The sequence below is a fragment of the Chanos chanos genome, chromosome 6 (assembly GCF_902362185.1).
Source record: "Chanos chanos chromosome 6, fChaCha1.1, whole genome shotgun sequence".
Classification (NCBI taxonomy): Eukaryota; Metazoa; Chordata; class Actinopteri; order Gonorynchiformes; family Chanidae; genus Chanos; species Chanos chanos.
In genome coordinates, this window is record NC_044500.1 from 40,540,103 (window position 1) to 40,552,318 (window position 12,216).

At 41.2% G+C, this 12,216-nt stretch overlaps 1 pseudogene; it reads right to left on the reverse strand.

The window, feature by feature from the left end:
- Positions 1-2,691: 2,691 nt before the first annotated feature.
- On the reverse strand, positions 2,692-7,131 carry LOC115815416 (myosin heavy chain, fast skeletal muscle-like; annotated as a pseudogene).
- Between the last annotated feature and the right edge of the window lie 5,085 nt (positions 7,132-12,216).

Sequence of the window (12,216 nt, forward strand, 5' to 3'; positions counted from 1 at the left end):
CAACTCCATACCAAAAAAATGCCCTTTTAATGTGCTTAAATCAAGGTCCACACCTATGTGCACCCTAGCAAACTAAATTACAAGTGAAGTGTATTTCTTTCTTTCATTGGCTAGAGCTCAGATCTTTGGCTATGGATGCAAGCATTGAATGCTTTAGCCCTTACCTAAAGCCTAATTTCTGAGTGAGATTATTTTCAGTTATGTGGAAAGCTGACCAAGTGACTAATGTTACGGTTTTACAGCAAGATTTATCATCTTGCACCTGTGAGTTATGCTGAATGTGAAAGAGGATGAAATATTGGCAAGAAAACACATGGCAACAAAAAACTCAGATTAGAACATGTGACAGAATATACTCCTAAATTTAAATAAAATGCTGTGAGATGATACCCTGTGCAGTAAATGGCAGTTCCACTCTTATCTGGGTAAACACAAATACAGTCACTTGCTGAACTCCTTCCACAGACCATACTTTTCAGAGCAATGAGCCCAACTCTGAAGCAGACTGCATGTAATAATTCATTTTAATCTACTGATAGCCATGAATGGATTTGATTTATCATCTTGTACCCGAGAGTTATGCAGAATGTGAAAGAGGATGAAGTATTGGCAAGAAAGGATATGGCAATAAAACGTTCAGAATTGAACACATGTGACAGAATGTACACCCAAACTTCAATAAAACGCTGTAAGATGATATCCTGCCCAGTAAATGGCAGTCCACTCTTATTTGGGTAAATACAAATATAGTTACTTGCTGAGCTCTTTCCACAGACCATAGTTTTTAGAGTGATGAATCCAACTCTGAAGGAGACTGTGTTTAATAATTCCCTTTTAAACTACTGATAGCCATGAATGGATGTTCTTCTGTTGAATTAGTGGGACAACAGTTGAGGTGTTGTTTATTTTTAAATAAGCGCTGACTCACCCAGAGTAAACAAAGAAAAGGTAATTTTATATATTTTTTTTCTGTTATTTTTCATTTTTGAAATTTACCTATCAACATAACATAGAGTTATGAACTTGCATTTGATTAATAGCATTTCCAAAGTTTGTTCATGGGATGGCATAATGAGTGGTTGGTCTTCATGTTTTAGGGTTATGATTGATATTCGAAACTGCAGAATATAGACCTCTAATTCCTTACTGTAATGCATAGCTTCAAAGCTTAATTAAGTTAAGAGATACTTTGATGATGCTTGGACAACTTTGTTCTTCTTTTTTTGGTATTTTGGAATCTTGTGTTTTAAAGTTGGTTATTGCTTGTGAAAGCGGATTGTAATATGGGTCTCAAATGTTTCTGTAATTCTGTAATTTTGGTCTCACAGACTACTTACAGAAAGCAAATACTGCACATTGGAAACAGTCCAATAATTTGTGAAAGGATTATACTTTGATAGTCCTCAGATTTCAGACAAGACAATAAGTGTTTCTTTTAAATATATAAAATGACAATATTTTTAAAATGTAGTTGGGGGAAAAAAAGGAACATGGCAGTTGTTACATTTAGATACCAGATTAGAGAGTGGTGGTTGTTCATTCATTATGTGGTTAAGGGAAATGTTGTGACTGATTTGCAGTGCTGAAATGATTTGCTGCAGCATATGTTCTGCTCCGATATCTTTTTGACATAACCTAACAGTGCCTTTAGTGTAGTAATTGTACATGTAGAAGATTCATGATAGTATCAAAACTATGTCTTTGGGTTTAAAGTGAACTGGAGATCAAGTGTTTTTATTTAAGTATTTTGATATTTTTGCAATGATATTATATAGTTATATGATATAGAGGCATTTTTGATATATATCTTTATATGCATATCATACTTACTGTAAATACAAGGCACATGTGCCTCATGAGGTTTCTGCACATACTATTGCACCGTACGGCGTGTTAAAAATTTTATACATAGCCTACTTGTACAAGCTGGTGAACACTGACGCCATCTAGCGATCAGAAAAGATCCGAGGAGGATGTTTTGTCTTATGACAAACAGGATATGAGATTTGGTGGATGGTTTTGACCTTGTTGCTTTTATGCATTGTGCAGAGAGTGTTTTAATGAATTTCTCCCCCTCCTTTGCTAAAGCACATCATGCATGGATAAAGACTAACTTTCAGCATCTTAAAATGCATACAGGGACGAAACGTGTTGGATATCAAAATTTCAAGTGAAATTGAGATAATTTTTTATGGGTGTCTGGTTGTCACTGGGCACTTGCACTCTGTTCTGTGTATGCACCTGAAATTACAAAGCTATTTGTGAACATCTGTTGAAGGACTAGAGCAGTTTTGTTGTGTTTTTCTGCTCTTGGAGTTCTATCTATATAATAAATTCTCTGTCGAAATAATAACCTGGTCATAGGTTGTCTTTGATGCTGCCATCAAACACAGCTTGGATATTGCAAAATGACACATACGCTTTTGAACTTTTGCAGGGTAGCATTTACAACTTTAAATGCTATTTTTTGAAAGTTCAAAACTATTTCTTTATTAGTGCCATGCTGCTTCCTTGAGTTTTAAACAAAAATGAACACATATTTGCCTTTTTATGAAATGTATATTTGAATGGTGTATGAGTGCTAATGTATTTATATTTAACTTTTATTTCTATTAAGCAATATCCTCATGATCATCAAATGTTCAGTCAAATAAATATGTAAACGTGATGAACAATCTCCTAACTTTCTTTCTACTGTACCCTCCAGTGATCACGGCTCTTGGCTCTCAGCTTGTTGACCTGGGATTCAGCTATGTCAGCACGCTCCTGAGCTTCCTCCAGCTCGTGCTGCACCTTCCTGTACCTGGACAGGTGAGTGTTGGCCTGCTCCTCCTAAGAACAAGACAAACATTTGGATAGCACTTTGGGATGGGAATTAAAACTTTCATGGATATATGTAATGACTGTGGTACTCTTCTTTATTGTATATCACTACTCTTCATATGTGTTATGAAATATTGTTGCAGAGTACAGAGAGTCAGACTTACAGCATCCTCAGCCTGTCGCTTATAAGCCTTCACTTTCAGCTGCAACTTATCAACCGGATCCTGTAGTCTAATCATATTTTTCTTGTCTTCATCAGTCTGTAAATATGAAGAGAAAATCAGCCTGGAACTTGTCTAATTTTGAAACTATTATTGAATGCATTGTTAGGCCTATATACCTGGTAAGTGAGCTCTTTGACTCTCCTCTCATATTTACGGACACCTTTAATAGCTTCAGCTCCACGTCTCTGTTCAGCCTCGACCTCAGACTCTAGCTCACGCACCTGTAATATCAGAGTAATATTCATTTTCATTTTACTGTATGAACCGTCTGATCCAGCTTTCGGCCTCATCCAGACGGTGCTGCAGATCTTTGACTGTGACCTCCAGGTTTTTCTTCATTCTCTCCAAATGAGCACTTGTGTCTTGCTCCTTCTTCAGTTCTTCTGCCATCATTGCGGCATTTTTTTTTTTTTTTAGAGTAACAGATTTCAAAAGGTATTAATATATATACATAAATGCCTTGTTATTCACTTCATTGAATTTAGAATCACTTCTGAAGTTTTAAAAATTTGCCTGAATGGAAGAAGGGTTTTCACTTACATCAGTAATAGCTTTTTTGGCTTTCTCCTCTGCATTTCTTGCTTCTTGGATGGTGTCATCCACCTCACCTTGAACCTGGACAAGGTCAGCCTCAAGCTTCTTCTTGGTGTTGATGAGACTGGTGTTCTGTACAAGGGATGTTGCCAAATATATTTTTATTTTTTGTTTTTTTTCAAATAATTCCTATGGTAATTTTAAAGTCTGCACATGCATTGCTTGTAGTACACCATTTATATTTTACCTGAGAGTGCAGCAGTCCCACACATTCATTGGCATCTAGAAGCTCCTGCTCGGCCACTTGCGACCTCTCTCTGTTTGCTCTAAAGCAGCTCTCAGCTCCTCAATCTCTGCTTGCATTAGAGTGCTCCTACGCTCCACTATGGCAACCTGCTCCTTCATGTCCTTGTGTCCTCTGGTGGCATTGTCAAGGTGAAGTTGTGCATCCTAAAACAGTTTAATAAAATAGTTTTGGAGATTCTGAGAGTAATGCACTTGCTAAATGGGCTTTTGTAGATTTTTTTTTTTTTAGAGAATCAACCTTGAGCTGTCCTTGGACATTCCTCAGCTGTTTCTGTGCCTCAGCTGAATTTCCATCTGATCTAATGTGGTCTGCATGGATTCAGTCACTCTCTGGCTATTCCTCTTGATCTGTTCTATTTCCTCATCTGTTCTATTTCCTCTGAGACATCACCTCAGCTTCCTCAAGGGCACTCTGAATTTCTGTTGTCTCAGTCTCCACTGTCTGCTTTGCTTTCTCCAGTTCATCAATAGTCTTTCAAGGCTCACCAATCTGCTCAGTCAGGTCGGAGATCTCCTCTGTAAGAATGATAAGGTTAGGAGTGAGTGTATGTCATGTGTTGGTTCCGAAAGAAAAACTTGAATGCTGATTTCTGAATATCATACACTACAGGTTCTTGTTCTCTCTCTTCAGGGTCTCCAAATGGTCAAGAGCTACTTCATATGAGTTCTTCATCTTGAAGAGCTCAGTACTGAGAGAGCGAGCCTCTTTCTGGGCACCCTCCAGCTCTGCCTGGCCCTCGTCATACTTCTGCTTCCATTCCGCCAGGACCAAGCAGTGCCAAATTATCCCATCAATACTGCAGTCCACCTGAAACAGTTTGAACATTAAAATGTTTTCGTTTACTGTCCCTTCCACTACTTACCTTGTCGAAGTTCCTCTGCTTCTTGTCCAAGTTGGCTGCCAATGCATTGGCCCTCTCTACATCAATCATGAGATCCTCCACTTCACCCTGCAGTCTTTGTTTGGTCTTCTCCAGCGAGGCACACTTGGAGTTCACAGCCTCAATGGATTCCTCTGCATCTTGCAGACGCTGTGCACAGCCAAATTCTTCTGCATCCTGCAAACGCTGGGGAGGCTTCTTCCTGAGGTGGAGAGAGTTTTAATTTTTTGTCTTAAAAGAATTTTTTTACAAATATCAGTTTAATACGATTTTAAACTATTTAATGTGTAATGTATTTGAATTATTAGTTATTGGTGTATGTTTAATTATTGTCATTTTCAATCATGCTTAATACATGTTTTAAACGATCAATGATGAATATCCATCACTGAATTTTTGTTTGAGATGTTTTTGTTATTTAATTAGCATCTTCAAGTTCCTCAGTGCGCTGGATGGCATCAGTCTCATATTTTGTTCTCCACTGAGCCACCTCACTGTTGGCTTTGGACATTGCAACTCCGCTTTGGCTTCCTGCTCATCCTCATACTGCTCTCGGAGGTCACAGTCATGACATGCAGACTGAACTGCGTGAGCCAGGGCATTCTTGGCCTTAAAAACAGAAAATGGATGAATTATATTAAGTGTTTTGTGCATTTTTTTGGGACATAGAGTTTTTGGGACAAATTTTTTGGGACACATAAGCCTGCTTGCCTCTGGTCACTTGTGACACAAGTGCCTCTTTTTCCTCAAGCTGATGACTAAATTCACCTGATTAAGTAACATCAGATATTGATTTCTGATTAAATGTTTGTTTGGCATTGGAATTGTGGCATATTGGCCTTTAACACTCACCGTTCTCCGTCTGTAATCTTGCTTTATGTGCACTCATATCATTAAGTTGGCGAACATTCTCATCACTTTTGGTTTTTAGCTCACTCAGTTGGTCCTCAAGTGTTTGACACATCTTCTCTAAATTGGCCTGAAACAAGGAGAAGTCAGATATATTTAGTGCCCAGTTCATGTGAATATAGCCGATTAAAAGTTTTTCTTTATGTCTTCCACTCATATACCTTTGATTTGGCAACAGCCTCCATGTTGCTAGTGAGGTCATCTAACTCCATTTTATATTCACTTTTCTCCTTCTCCAGCTTCTGCTTGACACGCTGGACAATCTGCTCTCCAAGTTCTGCCACGCTGTCTGCCTGCTTTTTGCGGAGAGCAGCGGCAGTGGCTTCGTGTTGCAGGGTGGACTCTTCAAGATCACGTCGCAGTTTCTGGAACTCGGCCTCGCGCTTCTTGTTCATCTCAATCTGAGCAGCAGTGGCACCGCCAGCTTCTTCAAGCCTCTCACTGATCTCCTCAAGTTCCCTGGAGAGATCAGCTCTCTGCTTCTCAACCTTAGCCCGGGCAGCACGCTCAGCCTCAATCTCTTCTTCCAGCTCCTCAATACAAGCCTAAAGTTCACACAGGTTTATTATGTGCTTATTGATTTGAGTGTATGAACTGCACAGAATGTTCAAAGAAAATCAAACTAGAAATAGAATAGAAAAATGAAAAATTTACCTGGAGTTCCTTGATCTTCTTCTGAAGTTGACTGCCAATAGTTTGCTCATCCTCAATCTTGCTTAGAAGCTGACTGATCTCAAAGTCCTTCCTGTTTTGAAAATACAGAGGAAATACAGATGTGAATTTCTGTTAGCGTATCTGAGTCCACATGTTTTTTTAATGACTTCCAAAGCTTACTTCTTGATCTTTTCTTCTGACTGCTTTTTGTCATTCTCCAGATCCATTATGGACTCCTGTGCCAGTTTCAGATCATCCTCAAGCTTCCTCTTGGCCCTCTCAAGGTCCATGCGGAGCTTCTTCTCTTACTCAAGGGACCCTTCAAGCTATTGCAAAGGATGGGAGAATGATATTTGCAAAGATATTAAATGCAAATGGAGAAAACGAATATTGTTTTGATGTTGATGGGACACTTTTGCATAATATTTACTTTATTCTCAGTGGCATGTTTCTCCTTCTCCACTTTTGCCAAGGTAAGCTCTAGGTCATCAATATCTTTCGTCAGCTCAGAACACTTATCCTCCAATTTCCTCTTCGTAGCAGTCAGCTCAAACGTTGATTTCCTCCTCATCCTCCAGTCTCTCTGTAGTCTCCTTGACTTGTCATCTTTGCCATATTTAGTTGTATGTTGAGCAGCGACAGAGTAGAGCGACTGCCAGTCAGGGGGCAGATATGTTCCTCTTATATTCTCTCAGTGTGAGACCTTTTCTTAAACTTTAGTTCCTATGTTAGCATTTTGGTTCCCAACGTTGTCTCCATGCATGGATAGCGGCAATTGCAAATCTTACTTTGTGGTCCATGGTGAAACGGTAGAACTACTTCCAAAACATATTTTTCTGCGGGAATGCACCTGATTTGTTCATGCATATAGTGGGCGATATATAGGCCTCCCTTTCACAAAATACAAACATACAACTCCACGATGAATATAGCAAAGACGACGTAAACATATATAATTATATAAATAAATATGGCATATAATATATATTTATAATATTTATTAGTACATACTTTTTTAAGGAAAATTGATGCATCTCTTGTCAGTACATTTGTAGCCCACTTCCTCAAAACGACGTTACCAACACCCACAAGCTGGCTACAAGCGACATTATTGAGTATACGGTCGGTTTTGTTGTTTTTAATTGTGGTAGCTTCGCCCCAAAGCGCTGGTTAGTGCGGTCTACTCGCATTCGTAAGAAGAAGAGAAGGGACCACTCTCCGAAGAGGACCAGGGCAGCTAGCTGCTTTTTTTTTTTTTTTTTTGGCTTTGCAAGCACGGTGGAGTGAATTTGTCCTCCTAGACAGAGAGAAGTGAGCAGTTTAATTTTGTTGGTTCGTGCTCGCGTTTTTGGTCGCTCGCTTTATTCAACAAGTGAATGGCTAGGACTAGGGCAGTGAGAGTGTGCACGGCAGAACCTTTGCTGTTTACTTTCCCCGCTCTCTCCCCACATCCACGCTAACTGCCGATATGGCTCCACCTTCAGAGCGGAGTAGCGTTAGTAGCACAGTGTCCGTTTTCTCCCTGTATCCATGTTAACTGAAGCTGCAGACATTTTTCAGCGCAGACTGTGCGTAGCCTGTTGGTTACGTGCGACACGAGACTCTCTATCACGAACACTGGATTGAGAAAGAAGAGTGCAACTGACAATAATAACATTGCAAAGTGTTTACTGCACTCGTGGTTCCACGCACGGGCATTTCATTTGACTCTGCTTGTGAGACAATGCATGGCTTAGCGGTTGTCTGATCCATGATACTGTAATTGTGATACATACTCGTCTCATAGCACCATTGTTAAAGATGGTGTTCTTTCTCACTTGTTATTAGGACAACTGATAAGTAATTGCTGTCACCTTCAGTTGTAGCATACTGTACTGACCTTCTTTATTGATATTCTCTCAATAATTCTCTGTGTTTTCTCGGTTAAGGTATAGTTCAGAGGTTTGCATTTCTCATTGTTGAGTGATAATGCAATGGAGTTGAGAGATTGTGGATTTTTTGGGGAGGGTGGGTCGTAGTTCCCGTGTCTATAGTACCATTCAAAGATCTGCATTTAACACTATTGTGTGGTGTTGTAATAGAGTTAACAGATTATTTGTATCTCACCTGTGAGAATTAGATCTATAGGTGTATGTCTTATTTCTTTTTTTTGTTTAAATTGAACATGGTCAGCTGGGAATAGTTTCAAAGCTACTGGTATTCAAAGTAGGGCTGATCGATTAATCGATCACAAATCGAAATAGGGATTTGAAACAATGCGATTAGTAAATAGCAAAGGCTGCGATTTAGGATATATGTTATGTAGCGCATCTGACCCAGGGTTTAAACTGTCTTGACAATGGTTTTACAAATTCATGCCATCCGCTTTGTGTGACAGTCATGCTCACTGATCAAAAGTGACCCAAGGCAACTGCCCACCAGCAATAAACACGTGAAACCAAAGGAAAGCATTACATTCGTGGTACGGAAAAATGGCCTCAGCTGAGCCAGAAGCAACGTTTGACAATTTAGTCCCGAAGAAAAGCATTCAATATTTAGATGCTGCGCCTGAGCCATAGGTGAATGACCTACATATTTCAATGTAAGAGAATGTTTACAGAATGTTTTCCTATCATTTTCTTATTATCATTGTTTTATTTTTCATCACTTCATTTATTTGACTTTATTTTAATTTATTTGGCTTTGTTGAATACTCGATTCGGATTGGTCAATCATGGCATTCTACGGTCTGTTATTTCTGAATAGCAGACTGCTGCTATGAGTAACAGACCATTGCTATGGAACAGTTTTTTAGCAGAAGCAATCATTTTTAAATGGCTTCTCACCCTGTCTGGGTTTATTTTGCTGTAATGACCGGCTCACTGTACATCCCTTACATGTTCGATTGTTCTATGTTCTATGCCAATTACAAAAATGTAATAAACACATGATGGAAGCAATTCATATCTTTAAGTTCTCATCCTTGCATTAGAATATAGAGCAGTTAATATATATATTATATTGTAGCGGCGGGTTCATGTTGTGTTGGCAGTTCCTGGCTTTTGGAATTTTGGGTAGTGACTGTTTTGTGTTAATCAGAGTAGCTTTCTTCTGAAGTGTTAAATGTTTTGGCCTGTTCTGTGCATGTGTGTTTAGAGGTGGGGCTTTGAACATAGTAATGGTGTGTGTGAGTTCAGAGTTACCGTTGTCAAGTACAGCAAATGGTCATTGAAAGGAGAGTAACTCTTCTTGTTTATTGCACTAAGAAAGCTGGTAGCAAGATTCTGTTCAACTTAAGATGTCCCCTTGTCTCTCGTTTATGTCCATCACTACAGTGGTGTTGGAAGTGGGATAGGCTGAGATTGATGACATCAGTAAAGACTGTGACAGAATGGCAGCCTCTTTAAGGCAATATTCCAAGGGCAAGAAGAAGAGTAAGTCTCTTGTGCTAGGTGGCCCATGTGATCCAACACTTGAATACTCTCTAGGCAACAGTGCCTCTGCAATGGGGGAGAATCAATGGTGTGTCACGGGTGCTATCACTGACTGCTCTGGCCTGCCTTCGAGACGGCTGCACGGAGAGGCTGTGAGGAGAAGCCAGGGCAGCTAAGCCTCCATCCCTCAGTGCCCTCTGGACCAGGATAGGTTGCTTTGTGCAGTGGAAGGCTTCCAGCTGGCAGTGGGTCCATGCAAACGCCGCTGGGCAAGACGGCCACTTGGCTCAGCTCACCCTTCCCCAATCGAGTCACAGGACCAAGCTCCGCCGGTTTGATGGCAAGGGAAATTGGGAGGCGTACCTGCTCCAGTTCAACCTGGTCGCTGAGGCTGAGCACTGGCTCCATGAACAGTGAGCTGTCCAGCTTGCCACGGCATTGGAGGGGGATGCTTTGGAAGCCCTCCTGGATGTTGACCCAGCTATTCCGAAGACCTTTGACAAACTTTGTGAGGCACTGGAAAGGCGGTTTTGCAGAATCACCTCTACAATCAGTCTTAAGCAGCAGTTGGTGACTTGCGAGCGCTACAGCGGTGAGCGGCTAGGTCCATTAGCTGCAGACATAAGTAGAGCTTACCCCTAGCTACCCCACTATGCCCGAGATGACCTCGCCCTGGACACCTTCCTCCGAGCACTGCAGCCTTCTGCATTACGGCAGCAGGTGCGTCTTGCGAATCCGAGTTCTCTGGAGGGGGCACTCCGCTATGCTGAGGATATAGAGGCAATCCCTCAACATGATGTGACTGAAGCTCCACGCCGTAAACTCCGTGTGCTCTCCCTGAACAATGCTGAAGAAACAGCTGACAGTGAAGCTCTGGTTTAGGTGGCTGCTGACAGGGATATCTCCTGTAACTTCTGTCGACGCCGTGGGCATCAGGAGGAAGACTGCTACTGCAGTAAAGCCCGCGTGGGGGGCAGGCTAGTGTAGACGGGGCGACGCCAGCCCAGACCAGAGAGACCTCCCGTGATATAGAGACAGTGGGACGATGTGGCAAGCGAAGCCGTGGTATCTATAGGCGCTTTCGCACCGGAGGAACTCTTCCATAGTTCTTAGAACTGTTGGAGAAAGTACCCCCTTTTTCGCGTGTTCGCACCGCAGGAACTTAGAACGATTATAGTTCTTAGAACACTGTTTTGAGGGGCTTTTTTAGCTCCTACTTCAGGGTAGGTACTTTCTCAGCGCGATAGGAACCTTGTGACGTAGGTGTACAGCCATTGGTCCAGACGCAGGTATACGATGATTGCAACCGCCATTTTTAAAGATCCGTGCAAAATATAAAGTCTTAGAACGTATTTCATTTAGCTTTTGATATTCATATCTCAAAATGTCTGGAATTGTAGGAGGGGGCACATAGTTTTTATGTTTTATTTTACCAGTATTTTATATCCCCCAACAATGACCATTTTGCAACGTCCAATGTATATTTGTACATTGAAGAGGTAGCGTACACTCTGCTTCGGTAGGTGCTTGTGTGTCCACTTGTGTGGCTGTGATCCGCATTTTAACCTAAAATAAGAATGTGTTTATCCAGCTTACGATTTTAGGGCTGCGGCGGGGAAAAAGGGAAAAAAAAAAAAAAAAACACGATGCCGCGAGCAAGCATCAGGCACAAGCGCTATGCTAGCACCCGAAGAGTACTATGCCCATCAAGTCATTCACTGCTACTGCGGTGGTAAATGCATAAATGCATTGGGAAATTATTTTTTCCATTGGACTGGCTCTATCGCCATACAGTTTTATTTTCGTTAATGAGAAGGCAGTTATAGGTTATCTAATGTGCAATCAATATTTCTGTCATTCAAATTCAATAAAACTCATTGCGTATACTGTAGTCTAGTTTGTCGATTTCTTTTGCCGCAGTAATGGTTCTTTTTTCCTTTTGGAGGTATTTAAAAGGTCTTAAAAGTCATTAAATTTGTACTTCAGAAATGTGCAGCTATCCTGGTTAGTCGTAAACAACAGCTCTTAGCTGCTATACCGTCGGCCGGCCTACGTCACTTCAGCGTTTCTACTGGCGGTGCGAAAGCAAACAGAAAAAAGGCCCTAGAACAAATGTAGTTCTAGGGGAAGCTACACAGGGGTAGTTCCTATCGAATTAGACCCTAGAACTGTTCGGTCCGAAAGCGCCTTATGTGTTCTGCGAGGTTGACGGGGTCCCCCTCACAGCGTTGACTGACACAGGGGCCACTGTCAGTCTGATTAGTGCTAACTTGCTGGGAGAGGGTGGGGGATGGAAGACAATCCCTATGCGCCTAGAGACAGTGACAGGGCAGACAGTGGATATAGTGGGACACCGTGCGCTAACGTTATGCCTGGGCAGCACAGTGATTATACAGGAGTTCTTTGCCTCTGCTATTGATGAAGACTGCATCCTGGGGTTTGATGCACTAGCAGCAGCCAGGATGTCAATTG